Source organism: Cavia porcellus, unplaced genomic scaffold (genome assembly GCF_034190915.1).
Source record: "Cavia porcellus strain 051 isolate PalLab524CR breed Dunkin Hartley unplaced genomic scaffold, mCavPor4.1 scaffold_27, whole genome shotgun sequence".
NCBI lineage: Eukaryota > Metazoa > Chordata > Mammalia > Rodentia > Caviidae > Cavia > Cavia porcellus.
The window spans coordinates 7,785,774-7,807,104 of record NW_026947510.1 but is presented as its reverse complement, the minus strand read 5'-3'; the positions used below and the strand labels follow the sequence as shown (position 1 = coordinate 7,807,104).

Below are 21,331 nucleotides of genomic sequence, written 5' to 3'. Positions count from 1 at the left end.
TCCCCAGCAAAGACCACCAGCCCATCAGCCACTCAGGATTACCAGGAATCAAAGCATTCCAGCATCAGGATGTTTGTGCTAAAGGGACCCTTGCTGTATTTGATGGTGGCCCCAAAGATCAACACAGTAGAGCTGGCAATTTAGTTAGCCAAGAGCAGCACATACTTCAAGTGGCAACATCAAAGCTCTCAATTTAGGAAAGGGAAACAGTCACAGGCTGAGGTTGGTAAGATATATAGCAAGAGTAACTCTACTATCCATGAAACTGTGAAGAAGAAATAAATAGGAGACGTTTCAGTGTTTGTTTTATTTCTAGTGGTGCTGGGGATTGAACCCCAGATACTTGCGCATGCTAAGCACATGCTCTACCACTGAGCTACTCAGTTCAAGCTCAAGCTATTTCTGTTGTACCATGTCTTACTTTTCCTGTTGCTGAGCTGCAGTCCCGGACATTCACAACTCAAAGTGGGAGAGGTTTATTTTGGTCCATGGTTACAATCCACGGTCAGCCTGCTCCAAAGAAAGAGCATGGTAGAGGTCAGAGTAGAGAGTGCAAAGCCAAGAGCCAGGAAAAGAGGTATATCTGCCTCTGCCTACCAGATCCCACCTGCTCACACCAAGTCAGCCAGACAACCCCATGGTCCAGTCACCTTTTCAAAACTTCTAGCTATGAGTTAATGAGGCTTTGAGGAAGGCATCTAGACAGAAACAGTAACACAGTGCAAAGGTTGTATCCAAAGGTCCACGATAAATCCTCAGTTAATTAAGGTGAGAAAGACATTCAACTTTAGCCATGAATGGTTGTGTGTGCCTGTAACCAACACTCTGGAAGGCTGAGGCAAAAGGATCCCAAGTTTGAGTCCCATCTGGGCAACTCAGTGAGACCTTGTTTCAAAATAATACATATATCCCAACATTCAGGAGGCTGAGGCAAGAGGATTGCAGTGAGTCTGAGCTCAAGGCCAGCCTGCACTACATAACAAGTCCAGCTCAAAAATAAATAAATAAATAAATAAAGGGCCGGCCGGAGATTTAGCTCAGCAGCATAAACACCTGCCTGACAAGCATGAGGTCATGAGTTCAACCCCATACCAAAAAAAAAAAAAAAAAAAAAAATCAAAATTGCATATAAAAAGGGTTAGTGATGGCGCTCAGTGTGTGTAGGTCTTGGATCCAAGCTAGTGCTGCCAAAACAAGACAATCTGTGAGTAGAAGACATGAACAGAAAATGTGCTCAAACTGACAACAAGAAAAGAATGTAGTGCATGCCTGTAAGCCTAGCACTGGGGAGACTGAGGCAGGAGGACTGTCACAAGTTCAAGGCCAGCCTGGGCTACAAAGTGAATTTAAGGCCAGCCTAAACTGCAAAGCAAGACCCTATCTCAAAAAGACAAAAGACAAAAATAAAAAAGAAAGCACTGTAAATACAGTCAAACTGCTTAACAGAGGTTAAGTTTTGGGAAACGTCTCATTAGGCAAGTTCTTCTTGTGCAAAGACCATCAAGCATGCTTACACAAACTAAACTGGTTACACAGTCACCAGGAGATCACTGTCATAAATGTAGCCCACTGTTGACAAAAACATCATGACACAGGCATAGGACTACATGGGGTCCTGCAGGGTTTTCAGCATCTACATATCTCCTGTGGTAAAGGGAAATTACAGTACTGTACTGTATTTTTCTGTGCCACCATTCACATTCATTCTTTCTCTCTGCTTCTCTTATCCATGTCTAAGTATTCTCATTTTGTTTAGAGACTGTACTCCAGATCTCCTTTAGTTCAGTCTGTGGTTTCCTTTAGCTCTTTGATCTCATATTCCCTCACAAATGTGCAACTTCCAAGTGGACCATACTCTGTTGTACATTGTCATTTCTGGGGGAAATGGATGCTCTTGAGTTGAACGTGACACTCTGGCAATGTGGGTCTCCCACTTTCCTGAGTGCCTGTTTGTGTTTTGGAGCACCAGCTCACAGAATAGCCTCTCTTTCAAAGAGCTCTCCAGATTGCTGTGACTTATAACAGGTTACAAAGTCCCCAAAAAGTCCTTGTTAATCACTCTCCAACTTCGTCTAGCATAAAAACTGGTCTTGACACTTCTCTGTTTCTGCCCTTTTGCCCAATCTCTTTCCCAGTCTAGAAAGCTAATAATTTAAATGACCCATTCAGATGTCAGGTCTTTGACCAAATCACCACTAATTCTCTCAGCACAAAATTTCAGGTCTGTGCATGTCCAGAGGACAAATGGTTGGGATCTTTTTGTCTATGAGACTACTACAGAAAGAGATCTGAAACATGACAGAAACAAATCATCTAGAATTAAAGCAGACTGAGTCCATCAAACTAGCAGATCCTGGGTTGGGTGTAGGTACTGTTGAAAATATCAAAGTGAAATTCAGCGTAAGAATAGCAATACACTCTGGCAAGGGGAGACAAGAGGACCAAAAATTCAAGCCCAGCCTGAGCAACTCAGTCACTTAGGAAAATCACTGTCTCAATACAAAATTAAAGAAGAGCTGGGGTCTGTATGTAGCTCAGGGGTAGAGCACTTGTCTAGATGCACAAAGCCCTGCAATTCAATCCCCAATATTATGCACATGCACAAAGCCTGGAAGGAAGAGATAAAACTTACATCACGAGGTTTTTAGTGTTATTATTCACTTTGCTTTTAAATTTTCCTATACTGGAGATTTGCCCAGGCTGGCCTCAAACTTGCAATCCTGCCTTAGCTTCCCAAGTGGCTAGTATTATAGGTACATGCCACCACACCCAGCAAGGTTCTTTACTCTCAAGGTTCTTTACTCTAGAAACAAAAAACTCCCCACTACTCTAAAGCTGCAGATGAAGTTAATACTTCTAATTCTGAGCCTAGTATTCATCAGAACTTTTATTGTGTTGCTAAACTATTTAATTGTCTTTGTTTTATTGGAAGCACAGGTAAGAGAACATACCAAGACAGTTCTCCACAGGGAAAGTACAGCAGATACCTTCTTCAATCTCTGTCTTAAAAAAAAAAGCCCTTTTTGAGCAGCTAGATTCTATCAGCAGGATAAACTAGGACTTAGCAAGGACTAACAACAGTTCTCAATCTAAACCTAAATGAGGAACCAATCTTCATTCTGTGCTGATGCCAGCATTGGTAAGTGCACAGGGGGAGATGACAGAGTGACTCACAAGCTGCCCAAGGCCCATGCTCACTCCTCTTCCCCTACTCCCTGTGCCCTGTACCCCACGGGCCTGCAGCAGGCTTCACTTCCCAGCTTTATGGCACATCAGGCTTGCAACCCTGTGCTGGATTAGCTGTAATGCCTCAGCCAGAACAGCCTTCATCTGACATCATCTTCTTGTTACCCTTTCTCACTATCCTACAGGGGCAGATTATCATGAAAAATGCCTTACTGCAAGAACTTAGGGAGGCATTTTACTTTCTGTCACTTCATGGCCCCTCCCATCCGAGCTCCCAAAAGATACCACACTGGAAAGCATCAAGCTCCTGAGGCCACCTGAGTAACCCCAGCTCGCTCCTTACCACCATCATTGCCTAGCCATGATCTCCTGCCAGTGGCACACACCTGTGACCTCAATCACTCAGGAGGCTGAAGGAGGACTGCAAATTCAAGGCCATTCTGGTAAACTTCAACCCTGCATCATAACAAGAGAAAAGGGCTGGGGTTATAGCTCACTATAGAGCACTCAAAGGGCATACAGGCACTCTAGGCTAAATCCTTGGTTCTACCTAAACCAAACACACACAGACTTTACTAACCTAGAGAGCTGGATGCCAGGTTCTGTCACATTTCCATAGGTGAAGCAGGTCCACTTCTCCCTGCCACATGCACAATTGTGTAAAGAGCAAAATCAGCCAGCGTGGTGGCACACACCTATGGTCCCAACACTCAGGAGGCTGAGGTGGAGTATCAACCTTGAGTTCAAGGCCAACATTAACTACACAGTGGGGGCCCTGTTTCTAAAATCCAAAACAAAAGATAAAAATGTTTTTTTTGAAATTTTGAGATACAGTCACACTAAGCTGACCAAGTTAGCCTGGACTTGTAATCATCCTTCCTCAGCTTCTTGAGGAGCTAGGGCCACCGTACCTGCCAATATTTATACATTTTGTTAAATGTAAGATGGAGACCAAGTTGTGATTCTCTTTGTGTCTTAACCTATAAATTTTTTTTGTAGGGCAAAACACAGTAATTCCACAGGGCTCCACAATTCTCTTACTAGTACAGATTGAGATGGGACGAAGATTTTCAGGATTTCCTTTTGTACAACTAAGCCTATCAAGATACCACTATTCATGCATAAAATGAAAAAAAATGGCCAAAAGTCTGCTTTCAAATTTTAACTTTTAGCTGGGTATGGTGGTATGTGCCTGCAGTCCCAACACTCTGGAAAGCTGAGGCAGGAAGATCTCAAATTCAATACCAGCCTTGTGTTCTTCCTCTTGTAGGTAGCTTTTCATCATCACAGTCAAGCAGACAAGTTCCTCCAGGGCAGACTGCCTTGCTATTGGGCCCAGCACTCAGCACAGAGCACCCATGGGCATATTCCTCTTGGTTTCACACTCTCCTCCCCTTGATCCCAGGGGTAGAGCTGGCACTGATCCCTGTGCAGCACTGGGAAGCCAAAATACTCGGCTAGGGCCAAACACTGTTTGCACTGGTGAGGTTACTCAAAAACAGTCTACACCCAGCACCTGGCGGGAGTGGAGACAATCCAACATCCTCAGGAGAAGACTCTAACACAGAGACAGAAAGTTGTGGCTATGAGCAAATGCCACAGGGGCCCGGAACTGCAAGCCATGAAGAAAGTCATCTGGCAGTGACAACTGGAGATGTATGTGTAGACAGGGGTCCTAGAACAGCTTGCAGAAATGATTAGCTACACTTTCAAGTACTGGGGCCTATGTGATAGATTATGGGGGCCCTGATTATATGACTTAAATCCCGTCGTGCCCCCCCCCAAGTCAAGTGACCGTGCTTCAGCAACAGGGATGCATATGAAAACCACATGTCCTTGATTTTGGGCAGAATGCTAATAACTTGGCCCTCCTGAGCATCTGGTGAGGATAGTTGTCAATTACAGGCATTTGGCTTTAAGAGAAAAATCTGGTTCCTCATTAAATTAATGCTTATCCACTCATTTCTATCATTGCTCTTCCATGAAATGCATGATACCCCCACCCCTGCACTTCTCGCTAGCCAATAAAAGCCAGCCAACCTCGGAGACAGGTGAGCCAGTCCAGTAGAAGGGAACTCCTCTTGGTCCCCCTTGTACCCTGAAATTTGTCTTTGTCTTTCTTTATTCCCTGTCATCCCCCCTACAGGTTTCCAAGGATCTGATCAGCCTCTCAGTATTTGAGAGGTGTCAAAAAGCAAGGACTTGACTGACCCATCATACTTTCCTTGTGCCTAAAGGCAATCCTTTCTCCCACTCCGACTGCTAATGTTCCTTTAAAAGTTCTGAAGATATAAACTGGCCCAATGATTTATTCTGTGAAAATTAACTCTCTTAAATATATTAAAATTAACAGGAAAGCAGTAAGGAACATTTTCAACACATACAAAGCCTGAGATATATCTTTATGCAGTTTTTCATTAATAACCTCCCACAGGGGTTGAGGATTTAGCTCAACAGCATAAGCGCCTGCCTTGCAAGTGTGTGGTCATGAGTTTGATCCCTGGTACCGGTAAAAATACCAAAAAAAAAACCTCCCACAATAAAAATCACATGTCTTATTTTTGTGTTGCTGGTAATGCTTATGCTTGGCAAGTGCATACATTGAGTCAGCCAACAAACACCTTGCAGGTGAGTGGCTGTGTAATGCTCACACCAAACAAGAAAGCCAAAGAAGGCAAAGCAAGGAATACCTGGAAACTTCAGAAACATAGTTAAACCTAACACTTGCTTTTCCAAGTCCTTTTGAACCCATTCCCTATGGATGAGAAGATAGGCACTACGACTCCACAATGCCCTGAGCTCCTTGGAGGTAGGAACCAAGTTTTCTACTATTCCTAATTAACTCCTTACACAAGGCCAGGGACACAGCAGGTGGTCAATAAAACCAAATGCCCACACAAACAATTTTACAGCCTTTGCCCCACATATATTGCAAGAAAAGTTTTTCTTCTCTCTACTGACATTAACTTTATTTTTACTGGGCAAGGTGGTAGAGGCTTGTAACCCCAGCCTGGCTGAGACAGGAAGACTACGATTCTGAGATCAGCCTGGGGATGAGTTCTAGGGTAGCTTGGGCTACATAATGAGACCTAGTCTAAACAAACAAAATTTTCATTTTCTTTTTTTTTTTTTTTTTTTTGGTAATACTTAGGATTGAACTTGGTGCTGTAGCACTAACCTACCTCCCCAACTCTTTATTTTTCATTTTGAGACAGTCTTGCTAAATCCCCAAGGCTGACCTCAAGCTTGTTACTCTCCTGCTCCAGCTTTCAGATTAGCTGGGCTTATAGGTGTGCACCACAGTGAGATAGGAGATTAAGGTGTGGCAAAAACTGGCTGGGGGAGTAGGTGTGACCTATTAACTACAAAACCCCAGACACAAACACAGAACAGTTCCCAAAACCCTAAAAATGGACTTCTCTTATGAGAAGTCGAGCATGTTTCCCATAGCATAGTCAAGACCTGACCTATGCCTGAGGTGTGGGATCTCAGCACGAACTTGAAGGATCCAGACCTTTATGTTCATGCACGTTTCCTGGAGATGTGGACAGTACAAAAGAAAGACAGCCATGAGAAGCCAGTGCTATCAAACTCTCCATGATCACCATACTGTATTTGCCAAATTCAGCACGTACTATCTTTGCTCCAGCCCTCTTTTTCTATTAACTCAGTCCAAACTTGCTCTCAGAACCAGTTTCTCCCCCACTACTCACTTTTCCTTTCTCAAATAGTTTGCCACTGCTTTTTGGTCTTTTCATTCAGTTCTTTGTTATGAGTTGGGAAGAACCTGGAATTCAACTTCAGGAGGAGCAAACAATCTAGAACCCAGTAACATGTATTAGGCAAGCCACTTTTTAGAAGAGAGCTACCCAGAAAGTACAGCATGGCCAATTTCTTGATGTCTGAGTCTCCCAACCAAAATGACCAAGGGACCAGGAGAGCAACAACACCACTTTCATCAGAAGCAAACGATGAGAACCAGATGTGGTGGGGTGCATGCCAGCAATTCCAGTAATCAGGAGGCTGGAGCAGGAGGATCATCAGGAGCTTAAGGTCAGTTGGGCTACACAGTGAAATCCTGTCTGCAAAAATAAAAAATAAAAAAAGGCAGCAGCAGCAGCAACCATGCATTTGAGCCCAATTTCAGCAGAGTGTTATGTAAGATGGAAAACTGCCTTGCTTCTAAACATACCACGAAGTAGAAGTGAATAAGGTAGTAGAATAGCCCCAGAGACCAAGAATGAAACGTAAGGATTGAAAAAAGATGCACATGGGTGAGAAATTATGATAAAATAACTTAGAGTCAGTGAGGAAAGGGTAACACGATGAAAGAGCAGTGCAGCTATGCATCTGGAAAAAGAACCTGATGTCATACAGTGGCACTCCAAACAGGCTAAGTTCTGGAAGAACTCCTTGTCCTGAAGTGGGGAAGGACTAAAATAAAACCTGGAAAACAAAACTAACTGACAGATGTGACAGGAGAGAACAAACCAGGAACAATGTTTACAACCTGAAAAAAGACCAAGGGGCTGGGGATTTAGCTCAGCAGCATAAGCACCTGCCTTGCAAGCGCATGGTCGTGAGTTCGATCCCTGGTAACAATTACCAAAAAAAAAAAAAAAAAAAAAAAAAAAAAGATCAAAAGTCTTGCCCTATGAAAAGCTTACAGGCACATGTGATAACTATTTACCTATAATCCCAGCACTCAAGAGGCTGAGGCAGGAGGATCAGGAGTTCAAAACCAGCCTAGGTCACTCTGGGAGACTCAGGCTAAAACAAATAAAATTAAAATACAATAAACAGTTTATAAATGGAATGAGTTATTTCAGGCTTTAAAGAACAAGAGCCAATTCACAAAAGAATATAAATGACAACTGGGAGAGGTGGCCCTCTCACTGTGGTGAGGCAACAGACAAAAGGCCAGCAAATTCCAGCCCAGCCTGGGCAATTTAGGGAAACCCTACCTCAAAATAACAGAAATTAGCTGGGTGTGGTACCACACACCTGTAATCCCAGCACTCAGAGGCTGAGGCAGGAGGGTCACTGAATTGAGGCCAGCCTGGGCCACACAGTAAATTTAAGGCCACTCTAAACTATTCAGTAATACCGTGTGTCAAAAAAAAAAAAAAAAATGGATCCGGGGGTGTAGGTCAGTGTGAGGGCCTTGGTGCAGAGGCATTGAGGGCCAAGGGAAACCACTAATATAGTTTTGTTTTGTTTTTCTTTTTTGTACCAGAGATCAAACTCACAACCTCACACTTGCCAGGCAGGCGCTTATGTCACTGAGCTAAATCCTCGGCCTCTAATATAGTCTTGAACATTAATCTTTAAGAAAAAAAAATTCTGGGCTGGGTGTGATGTCACATGCCAGTAATCCTAGCACTCAGGAGGCTGAGGTAGAAAGACCTGCTATGGGCTCAAGGCCAGCCTGAACTACATAGTGAGATCCTGTCTCAAAACAAAACAAACAGAGCCAGGCGTGGTGGCTCATTCATGTAATCCCAGCACTCGGGAGGCTGAGGCAGGAGGATTGTTACGAGTTCAAGACCAGCCTGGGCTACAAAGTGAGCTCAAGGCCAGCCTGAACTGCATAGTGAGACCCTGTCTCAAAAAGACAAAAAAAAAAAAAAAAAAAAAAAAAAAAATCAAAGAACCTAGTACCTATCTATTCTGCAATATAAGGACAAGAGATTAGAGTGTGGCAACATTGGCTGGGGTACTAGGTGTTACCTGTTAAATTACAAAATCCCAGGGTATATCCACAGAACAGTTCACAAAATCCTGCATGTAGACTTCTTGCAAAAACTCAGCTTTTTGATAGGAGACTGACATCAGCCTAAGAAGTACAGGATACAGAGAAACAGTCACCATTGATCTTTTTGCCACTGTGTCCTCTCTTGCAGGGATGCCTCACTCTCACACTATAGGTGCACTTCCTTTCTGACTTTTACTTTGCCAAACTCACTGTGCAGAGCCTTTTTTCTACCTCTAATTAAACTCTGCTACCATTGTGCTTGTCTTAACCAATTCTTTGAGCAAAATAACCTAGTAACCACCTCCAGGAGACTTTGCTACCCCAAAATCTGGTATCAGTACTGGTGATTGTGCCCAGAAATGTGAACTGAGCTATATTACCAGCCTGCTTAAAATTTTTTATTTTAAATCACTACCTTGGTCCTACTAACTTGCAAAATTACCAGGCTAGGCTCAAACTTATTCTCTTGCCTTAGCCTCCCAGAGTGCTGGTATTATAGGCATGTACCACCATGCCCAGTTTCCAAATTGTAAATGTTGAGTTGTCATTTAAACTTTCCCTGTTCATTAAAATAGCAAAGATTAAGAAAACTGACAATTGGCACCTATACTAACGTAATCCCTGGAGAAAAAGAAAGAAAAGTTTAAAAAAAAAAAAAAAGGAGAAGAGAAGAGAAGACAAGGAAACAAAGCTAAAAGCTTGTGTTTGGCAACACAAGTTACATCATGTACAGGTACAAATTCTCTATGATGAATGTGATCAATTATGTATATCTAAAATGTGGTTTGGAAAAAAGAAATGTAGTCCTTAAACTACAAATGTTAAGTATACCCAACTTTCCTGGAGGATGCTGGGCAAGGAAAACTCAGATACTGAGGACTGATCCCAGGGCCTTCATATTAAACTTCTTGAGTGCTAGGATTAGAGGCCTACACCACCATGCCCTACCTGGTGGTACTTACACTTTACAATTTATTAAAATAAGTTCTGGATTTTTGTCATCAAATTATCCAGAAGGGGTAACAGGAAAAACTACTGTACTCTGCTTAAAGACTTCTAGCAGAGTGTGGTGACACGTGCCTATAAGCATGGCACTCAGGAGGATGAGGCAGGAAGATCACCATGAATTCAAGGCCATCCTGGGCTACAGTGAGTTCAAATCAGCCTGGACTACAAAACAAGACCATATCTTTAATTTAAAAAACAAAAAAAGACTTCTATCCTGCTACTATAATTTAGAAACAGGCCCATGGCCCTTTGTTAAGGAAAAAAAAAATCTAATAGTAAGGTTATCCTCCCTTTCCTAAAATGTGCATGCAAAGCCATCAGCATAACCTGGCGTCTGTGTCAAAAAAAAAAAGGGTCACATAGCTTCACTTCTGAGGCGTCAGTTCAGGTTAGGTTAATGTGAAAGCCAGAGCCTATGACCAAGAGCCAGGGAGTGTCAACACTTGCAAGGACATAAGGATGGCTAATGCTTCCTTTTTCACAAGTGGAGGTGGAATCTCACTAGCATGGTCTTGAAGACCATTCTATGGTCCTGTGTGAAGGAGACAGGACAACCTCATAGCTCGTGACCCCACTGCTAAGATCAGACAATTTGGGGAGTTTATGGGTGCTGTTTTTTTCAACCAAGAATCACAACAGATGTGTTTGTACCTACTAAAAGCCACGTGGGTCCCATCTTTTAGTTCTGTCAAGTGGCTCAGATCTTTAGGGTGGGGAGGAGAGACCTACACTGCAGCCCACCTCTCCTAGATGGTAAAACAAACAGGTTTGGTCACAATGTGAACTGCCACAAGCCAAGAGAGTTCTAGAAAAGATGAGACTGGTATGAATTGGTCAGGAGAAGCTCAGATGGATGGGTGTCAATAGATTAAGTACTAAAACCAAGACAGAAACAAAAAGAAGTCTCAGGAAACAAGACCAAGGAGGTGAGGGACAAAGTGTGGTAGCAAAAAGATAAGCAAAGCAATCAGCATAACCTGGGATCTGTGTCTAAGAAAAGGACTAAGTTGGATACTGGTGGTGCAAGACCTGAGCAGAGGTCTGAAGACGGTGGCAGGGACCAGCATGCTATCCTGTACTTCAGAGCTACCAATCCACACAGGAGGCATGGGGGTGCTGCACAGGGAGCAGGGGTCCCAGGCCAGGGACACTGGGGATAGGAAGGAGCCATCTGTCCATGGGATGGATTTCAGCACTAAAACATGGGAAGCCCACCCTGAACGACTTCTTTCACACCTACCTTTGTGTTTCAAGGCATGAAGACTGTGAAATTGATCCCTTAAAGGAAACAGGTTTCTTAGAACAGAAGACAAGTGAAGACAGCTCAGCGTCCAGAAGTGAGCTCTTTTTAGCATTTAAACCACCCATTGACTGGAACAGGATCTATAAATGAGGGCTTCTTTCTCCCAGCAGTTAGGAAAAGCCAAGTCTGCCACTGGTGCTGTTTCCCAAATAGTCTGGCTGGGATGCACAGTGGAATACACTTAACTCCTGTCACGATGTGACTCCTTACAGCCAGTGAGTGGCCAGCAGAAGGGATGTGCCACTTCCGCGTTTGACCAGCTAAACAAGTACCCACCTCTCCCGGACTGTAAAACACATTGTAGGACCAAGAGTCCCCCAGCAGTTCTTTTCCTCTGGGCCAAGACAGCCAGCTTTGTTCCACAAGGTGGCAGCTTCTTCCGCAGTAAGGTATAAGGAGGTGCAGACAGAGAGCCTCCAGCAAGCCTACTGGACCCCAGGGTGAATGGGGAAGGACAGGACTGCCCCAATTGCTCAGGCTGTCACTAGAGACAAAGTCAGCTTGGTTTGTAGATACTGCTGGGAAACTTGTCACCCAGAAACTCTTAACTTCACAGAAACACACACAAGCCCTCAGATCTCTCTGAAAAACATTCATATGCAACTGTCAGCTAAAATGCAAATCATACATAGATGATATATTCTTCTTGCCATTGTGAGGGCTACTCAGCCCTCCCACCCTAAAACCTGAACCCAAAGCAGCTTTGGCCCAACTACAGATTGGCTCGACAACACCAGCACAGTGTGTCCTCACAACCACTTTCCTCATCTGCAGGAAGACTGACCCAGCAAACGGCTGAGTTGGGACTTGTGTCGCTTAAATTTTATACAACAAGAGAGCTCTACAAACAGGAGAGGCCTATTCAACATGCACACTATCTGACAGGTCGGACTGTTTATTTAGTGGACACATTCTGGTGTCACATTCCCAAAAACAAAGGCAGCTTTTACAAAGCAGGAAGCTCCGTGGGAAGTAATTCTTATTTGGAGGACTCTGCCTCTCAGAACAGCCCCTAGAATATGAGAACACCATGCTGCCTATCATCCAGACCTTTTTGTTTCCGTGATACTGGGGATGGAACCCAGGCCTCCCGCATGCCACACAAGCACTCTACCACTGAGCCATGTACCTGGGAACCTCCTCAGCTTTCTAAACTCGCACACTAAGCAAAGAGGGATTTTCAATAAGAGATGAGGAGGACATGCCTCAACAGACAAGAAGGCAGATAGGTGGTAGCAGATGATTATGTAAGGCATCACTGCAGCAGCTCCAAGCCTTTGCTCTAGTGCTCGACAGGGCAGGCATTCCCCAGTAGACACCCTGCCTGTGTGCACTTAGGAGCCCATGCTGGGCTGGCAGGCGAAGGAGGAAAACCAGAGTGAGCATGAAATGCTCTCTCCTCCCCCATCCGCATCAGCTTCTACTCTGCCCTGCAGTCAGGGCAAGGTCCAAGCACAACACCTGCTCCTCAGCCCAGCCCAGCCCTATTCCCTGGTCTCTTTAATTTGTGCCAGTTCACCTCTTCCAGAAGAGAGAGGGATCCCCATTCAACAGAACCACAGGCGCCACAATACACCATTTCCAACAAAGTTACTACCCTGGTAAGCATAACCCTGTGACAGAAGCACCTGTCCCCTGTTCCCACATTCCTCCCTCCTCCCAGGCCTGGCCCCCATACTATGATGAATGGTTCCCAAATCAGAGACATTGCAGTCCCTACACCTTTCATCTATCTCCTCCCAATCCCTGCAACCATAATGGTTCTCCCACATCTTCCATCTGTCCACTCGGCCCCTCCCTACCCACCCCAGCTGTCCAACAATGATAGCATTTTCATTTTCTTTAAGCTATTTTTATGCTTCTCATCTGCCCCATTTTCACAATAATTCCTGACCCTCTAGGGCTCTTATTTTACATTCCCCACAGCTGCCAGCAGTGTTTTCTTATAGTAGACAATCAAAACCTCTCAAATGAGCACAGAATACAGTCTATCATTTTCCTGAGAGCTATACATACTAGCTATGGGCTTCATGTGCTACAAGGAGCAACCTACTCTGCAGTCAGATGGTAAAACTATAAAACAAGCTTAGTAAGTAATATCGTCCAGAGTTTCTACAGAACAGTGATTCATCCCTGCTCTCAGGGGCTTGGAGGTGGGATGGGGCAAAGTCATCTGATAATTATCTTACTCAATTGAGATATGAAGCCTATGTTCAAAGCTCACGATCAGCCAGGCATGCTGGTGCTCTCTGCAATCCCAGCACTCTGGGAGGCTGAGGCAGGAGGATCTCAAATTTGATCTGACTCTGGGCTACTTAATCAAACCCTGTTTCCAAATTAAACAATAAAGCAAAGCTTGGGTTGTAGTCCATTGCAAATGCCCCAATACTTAAACACTAGAGTAAGAATATGCAAACAGGCAAAACAAACCCATTTCTAGCATATGTATGAGGAAATCCAGTATTTTAAAGACTCAAGCAGCAAACTAAAATGGTGAACAAAGTACTGTTTACTTGGCCAGCATGGAGGGTTCCTTCCTTGCTCCCTCCTCAGATTGAGGCCACTTTGCATTCCTATCTCTGACACAATGAAACAGCATCACAAGGTGTCTTCAAACCATGACACACCTTGCTTATGACACACCTTTCTCTTAGCCCTTCAAGGTTTCAGTCCACTACAGATAAGGAAACAGGCTGTACCCAGGGATGCGGAAAAGACCGGTTCCTATCAGAATAGCAGAAAATTAACAAGGCTAAGGCAGGAGGATCATTTTAAGTTCAAAGCCCACTCTGGGCTACAAAGTGAGTTCAAGGCCAGCTTGATCTGCATGGTGAAACCCTGTCTCAAAAAAAAAATTTAAAAAAAAAAAAAAAAGAAGGTGGCCATGGTGGTGTGTGCCTGTAATCTATGTAATCCCTGCACACAGAAAGCTAAAGTAAGAGGATCTGAGTTCATAGTCCAGCCTGGGCTACATAGTGAGTTCAAGGACAGCCTGAACTACATAGGGAGAGTGTCTCAAAAAACAAACAAACAAACAAACAAAAGGAATGAACAAGAAAAGAAATGTGGGCCAGGGATTTAGCTCAGCGGCCCTAAGTGCCTGCCTGGCAAGCACAAGGTTGTGAGTTCAATCCCCGGTACAAAAAAAAAAAAAAAAAAAAAAAAGGAAGGAAGGAAGGAAAGAAGGAAGAAGGTTAGCAAGGATGTGAACTACTTAGAGGTCCCATGTATTGCTGCTACTACAAGTGTAAACTAGTGCAACTGTTGAAAACACCCTATTCAGAAGAAATACAATCCACAGTACCTCAGGAGGTGACTATTTGCAGAGAGAGTCCTAAATGAGGTCCTCAGAGTAGGCCCTTTCTGTGTGTCCACAGCCAAGGAGGCTTCAGAAGAAACTAGCCTCTCCAGGAGCCTGACCTCCATACTTTCAGCCTCTAGGATTGTGAAAAACAAAGTAACTTCTGCTGTGAAAGCTGCCCTTAAATCTTAACTTACTAAGACAACCTTAGCAAACAGACACATTCTGTGCCTGTCCTCTCTTTCACCCTGAATGGACTGAGAGGCTCCACCAGAGGGGACTGGATTGCAGGGCACTGTGCTCACTAGCAGACAAGCCACGGGAGGGGGCTCAGCTGGAGGAGGTTCTCTAGGGCACACCTTTGTGAGGGTGTGCCTCTTTCCTTTTATTTTCATCTCTAAAGGATCTATCGCTTGCTAGTTGGGGTCCTCCCTTTGCTCTGTGTCCTGGCCACCATAAAGTCAACAGCTGGGCTCCCCTCATTTTCTTCCAGGACTTTCTGCCATGGCGCCAACCATACAATGCACCCTCTAAAATCATGAGTCTTTCACACTGCGTATGTCAGGCATTCTGTACCCACAACAGAAAAGCCAAGCAATACACACCCTGAAACTCAGGCTATTTAATTCTATTTTTTTCTGGCATTTAATTCTGAATGTATTATGATCGAGCAAATCCTGGAATACTAAAGGGTAATAAAAGTGAAATTAAAACCACTTGTAACAACACAAAGTCTCACAAACAACACCTACTAAAGAAACCAGGCACAGAACAATACATACTATATGGTTTACTTATACTAAGTCCAGATTAAGCAAAATTAGTGTGTGAAATCAGCACATTATCCAGAGTAAGGGATGATAATGGGTTAAAGGAGACACAAGGGGGCTTCTAGGTTTGTAAGACATTTTGTCATTATGCAGGCTCAAATTCAAAACTTTATCAACTGGAAATCAACTTTTAAACAATTACACTGACTGACACACAAAGTGGAAACTAGGGAAGGAAGGATCTGCCTTATGCAGTAATTCCTTAGGGCTCCTCTGAAGTGAGAGTTATCACCCAGGGAGACAGGAAGGTCTCTCAGAGGGCTGGCAATGAGACCTTCCAGCACTCACGCCAGCAGGCAGCTCCCAGCAGGCACATAACCTACCCCTCTTGAGGCTGCAACCATACACAATTCCTAGGACTGGCCCAGTCCCCGGGCCAGCTTTGTGCTAACAGCAGTCTGCCCCAGGCTGAGGCAACAGGGAAAGGGACAACAGAATCATGCAGGCCGAGCATCAGCAGTGGTGACGTCATCTAAACAGAAAGCCTTGGCGAGGGCGACAAGGCCTGATGCGCTCACTGGTCTTCCAGCAAATGAGCTGCCCTGCCTAGGCTGCTGTCACCACTGGACCAACTCCCAGGCTTTCTTCCTCCCCCAAGGAGACATTTGCAAGTAGCTATTCTTAAATTTGTTTTTTGGAATCAGTTGATTATGAAAACTGAAACCAGTCACAGAGACTAAGAAGACTGTTCTGCCTTTACTATACCAATCACCTTTACCTTTCACTCACAGATGACTGTCCCCAGACACCATTCAGAAACTGAGTAAATTTACATTTTAAAACATAAATGGATTCCTCTTGATTTTCCAGTTTTGTTTAGAATGACTGTTACAGGTTTTATTTGGCTGCTTAAAGCCAAAATTAGCTCTTAATTCTGACTTCATGGACACTGTTGGGCAACATACAGTGCATGGTGCACGTATCTGTCCACTCTTAGAGCATTGCTTACCGGTTTTTAAAAAGATGCTGTGCTGTAAGCCGGGCGTGGTGGTACAGGCCTGTAATTGGAAGGCTAAGGCAAGAGGATCATTGCAAATTCGAGACCAGCCTGGGCTACAAAGTGAGCTTAAGGCCAGTCTGAACTGCATAGTGAGACCCCGTCTCAAAAAGACAAAAAAAAAAAAAAAGGATGCTATGCTGTAAAATGGTGTCTGTCATATTTGCTATTTCCTGAATCAGTGTAGTTTTTCACCTTTCATTTGAATAAAGCATAGCACCAAAAAAATAAAAATAAATAAAACACAAATAGAAACTTTTCTAGCCTTTAATGCCATATGAAAGGAACAAAAACAACCCAGGAAAGATGTGAGTCAATAATTGAAGCGGTAACACCTTGCAAAATAAATGCTCCTGCAGCAACTGCAGACGGCAGGCACAGCCCTATTAGATGACACTCCCAGACAGGTGTGTGATGACACAAAGAAGGGGTGCCCAGGAACACCAAGGCAGCCTCCAATGGCAGTGTCAGCAGCAGCCAGGAGGCAAGACAGCAGTCTGCATGGTCAACCTCACACTGTTTAGGGTCATCGGTCAACCTCTATCTCAGGACTCCTCCCACCACCTACATGCCCAAGAAGAGTCTGCCCATGGCTCCCAGCCACTATGAGGCAAATAAACCCCAGCTTTAAATGCTTGTTTGTATGGATGGAACCTTGGGCCATTTATCACAGGAAAAAAGGTTTTGTGTGTGTGTGTGTGTGTGTACCACACACACACACACACACACACACATATATATATATACATATACACATATATATATTTCAAATTCCAAAGAGTACCAGTGTGATAAGGCAACTGTCACTCCTGAGGTTTGAGGTCTAGATTTGTTTCACTTGAGCACTGAATGGTTAACACCAGAGGGCATGGTGGAGTGAGCACACTTATAATCCAAGCTACGTGGGAAACTGAGGCAAAAGATTGTAAAGCTGAGGTCAACCTGAGCAATTTAGCAAAACCCTGCCTCAAAATAAAAATTTTAGTTGGGTGCAGTGGCATACAATTGTAATCCTAGCCCTCAGAAGGCTGAGGCAGGAGGATCACTGAGTTCAAAACAGCCTGCACTGCAAGAAGAGACCCCGTCTCAACAAAAACGAACAAACAAATAAAATTTATAAATGGGATTAGAGAAATATTCAGTGGTAAAGAACTTCGTTACCATGTACCAGGCACTGGTTCAACTGCCAATACAACCAAAAACAAAAAAATTTAACTCCCAGCGTATAGGCTAAAATGTCTTGAGTTCAGGCCAGCCTGGGCTACATAGTGAAACCCTGTCTCAAAAAACAAAAAAATAAAATGAAATGTTAATAGTGCAGATCTTTTGAAGACTGATTAACAAGCCAATCGAATAACCGAAGCTTTGTATTTCACTTGGTGGAGTCAGACTCAGGAGTTGCACTTGAAGGCACTGCTCTTTTGATTGTAGGGCTTAAGGGGTTTGATTAGGAGACACAGTTGGCACAAAAGGGAAAAAAAAAAAAGAAATTAGCCCTAGCAATTACCTGAAGGTGATACTAATAAACTATTTTTAGAGTGCCTTCTGCTAAACTGCACCTTCTGCCTCCCCATGTAACTCTAACAAAAACGTAAAATACAAATCCTCCTTTACAGAAGGAACCCAAACAACCTGGAGACTGGGTAGCATTGGATCTTTCCTAAGACAGTACTGATACTGTGACTGGCAGCTGCCACAGTAAGTTCTCTTGTCAGCTGAAGAAAAACACAGCATGCCAAATGTGTCTCTGCTCGAAGACGTTGCAGTGCAGTGTAATGACAGTGTCACAGATTTCCTCTTGAGTGATCAAAAATGCCACTAAAGCAAAAAGAGAAGTTTGTGGAAGGTTACTCTTCAAAAGAAAAAAAAAAAAAAATCAGCCAGCCATGATGGCGCACACCTGTAATTCCAACACTTGGGAGACTGAGGCAGGAGGGTCACCGAATTCAAGGTCAGCCTGAACTACATAATGAAACCCTGTCTCCAAAAAAAAAAAAGCCAAAAAAAACCAGAGACATAATTATCAGAAATGGTACTATCATCTTCTGTTCTCTTTTAAGAACACACCATACAAATGCTGTTAACATAAACAAAATTTCCCAATTAGACTTTTTACTGACCCCAATGGAGGAGAAATAACTCCTCTTTCCAGATGCCTCAAGTTTTGTTGCCAAGTTATTCCACAATGGCCATGATCACTCACCATTTTACAATTCCTTAAGCACAGGAACCATGCTGACCTCATTGACACATGCAGAGTAGACAAAACATTTCATGAATGAATGCAAAGGCACTCACCATCAGGCTCTTCCAAAAGCAAACAAGCGAGCCTGCAGCACTCATTAGTTACTCACATGTACCAGATCAACGAGCAAAGTAAAATGAAATAAAACAAACACAGACTAGCTAGAACACAACAGGCATGAAAGCACTATCTTCACAAGCACTCGTAACTCACTTTCCAGTCAAAGACTCATCTGAAGTTTGAAGACAGGAACACAGTAACAGGAGACTTATTAATCAAGGATGAAAAGTCATGTGGCTGATCAGCTGTTTAAGTCACAAGGAAGAAACAAGAGACTGTTCTTTTGGAATCCAAAGATTCAATAGGGAAGAACCACCCATCAACTGTTGCTGAATGGGAAGGTTCACATGGCAAGTCTGCCAGAGCTAACTCAATTTAGAAACAATTTAGATAGTGAAAACTTTCAAAATTTCAAATTCTGCCAGGCATGGCAGGGCACACCTGCAATCCCAGCATTCCCAGCACTCAGGAGGCTGAGGCAGGAGGATTACTGTGAGTTTGAGGCCAGCATGGGGCTACATATCGAGGTAAAGCCAGGCTGTACTGCTTAGTGAGACCCTGTTTCAACAAAAACAAAAAACAAAATCTCAAATCCTCTGCCAGAATTTGAGAGCCTCTCACATGGTAGTACTACACTACAGTATCATGACTTATAAGCCCCAACTGCAAATAAATATAGCTTTAAGGTAGAACTAATTAAGGCAGATGGGCTCTTAAAAGTCATCACTGGAAAGAGGTGGGATACCAGAGGTGATAGACACCAGTGGGTAAAAAATAAATCCAAAGCTTTAGGGGCAGTTAAAAGAAGTTCAATCCAAAGGCTGTGGGTACAGTGCCCTGGAAACAAGGTCCTGGGACTTGAATCTCTTGCTCTGTACTGACCAGCGGCCTGACCTTGAACAAATAACTTAATCTCTGTATTCTTCAAGTTCTCAACTTCTAAGAGGGCACAACTACAGTACCCGAGTTCGTCAGAGAACTAAACATAACAATGGGTAAAGATATTGCTGAGCTGCCCGGCATACAAAAATACTCAGGTCTTTGCCACCGTTCTTACAAGTTTACCACTTCCACGAATCCTTAGGTACCCAGCCTGAACTGAATGCACCTCGTGGTCGCCAAGGCGGCCGGAATCCAAACACAGCTCTGCAACCCACTACCATCTTCCCCTATTAACTTTGGAAACTTCTCTCAGGATTTGCTGTCCATACTGTGACAAAGATTCCCTGTCTCGCGGGGCTGCGGCGCTTCACAGGACACAAGTGTCTGGGGGCGAATCCAGCCAGGACTCGACTCACAGCCAGACCCTCACAGGTCGCCAGCGACCCTCCGCCCTTAACAGGGTCAGGCAGTTCACAGGGGATGAACGGTGGCTCAGTCCTGGGCGTCTGCCCCGGCGTCTGCGATCCGCGACACCGCGGCGGGCGGGGACGGTGCTGACACCCCAACTGGCCAGAGCGGCCGAGTCAGGACATCCTCCTGGGCCCCGATCTCGACGCCACCAGTAAACAAGGCGACCAGAATCTGAGGTCTGGAGGCTGCAACTCGGGAGGAGGTCAAGCCCGGCGACCTCTAACCTCTCCCGACCGGGGCGGTCAGGTCTGAATCAGATAGAATCCTGAGAGACTCCAAGGTTCCCCGCGGGGCGCAAGCCAGACCACGAGCAAACCGAAGACGAGGAGGGCGCGAGGCCCCGGCGCCAGAGGGGCCGAGCGGGGGATGGGGCCCAGCTGGGCCCGCTGCTTACCGCGGCCGCTGCGCTGGAGACTCCGGGCCGGGTGGGTCGCAAGAGCTCCCGCCGAGAAGGAGACGACGGAGGGCTGGGGCAGGGAAAGCCAAGTTCCAATTTTCAAAGGCTCTGCCGCGTGCTCCTAACCTCCAACACCGCCGCCGTCGCCGTCGCCGCCGCTTCAGGCTTTATGGCCAAGACTCCGGCCCCGCTCCCACTTCCGCCACTGCCGCCGCCCCGAGCGGAAGTGCTTGTCACGAGACTCTGGACGCCAGGGGGCGGGGGCGTAGCTCCGCCTCAACCTTGCGTCATTTTCCGGCCTCCCCGAGTTTAGGATTGGGTCACGTGTTCTAAACATGTCTGCCCCCATGTGGAGATTGCCATTTTTGAGACCACCATCAAGATCAGGACAGCGCCATATTGGACCCGTGAACGCTTTCTCAGCCATCCCTTTACCCCAGAATAAATGATGCTAGAGGAGAGAAGCCTAGCGGAAACTAGCTTGACAACATTGTCCCTCTCGCGAAAGCCCTGATCACTCAACCAAGTAGTCCTACTGGATACCCCACTGTGCAGAACCCACAAAACTTGCTGTTGAAAAGGATTAACCCCAAGTGGAAATCTCCAAGTAGTGAAGGCGTTTCTGTGTTAGGTGGGTGGATGAGGTGTTCCTTTTTTGTTTCTTGAGTCATGGTCTTGTTATGTAGCCCAGGCTGGTCTCCACCTCCTGGTGATCCTCCTGCCTCAGCCTCCCAAGTGCTGGAATTACAGATGTATACCACCATGCCTGGCTGGAGACAATGTTATTAGATGAATGTAGAGAATGGGAGTGTGGGCCATTATACTTACTGTGCACTTTTATACTACATCTTTTTTTTTGTTGGTACCAGGGATTGAACTCACGACCACGTCCTTAC

At 44.8% G+C, this 21,331-nt stretch overlaps 1 protein-coding gene across 1 annotated transcript in view; it reads right to left on the bottom strand.

Moving 5' to 3' along the window:
• Rab7a (RAB7A, member RAS oncogene family) overlaps window positions 1-20,655 on the bottom strand; it is a 62,213-nt gene extending 41,558 nt beyond the window's left edge. Inside the window, exon 1 of the mRNA XM_003461493.5 lies at window positions 20,433-20,655. The gene's annotated coding sequence lies outside the window, so the exon portion shown is untranslated. The remainder of the gene's footprint in view (window positions 1-20,432) is intronic.
• Between the last annotated feature and the right edge of the window lie 676 nt (window positions 20,656-21,331).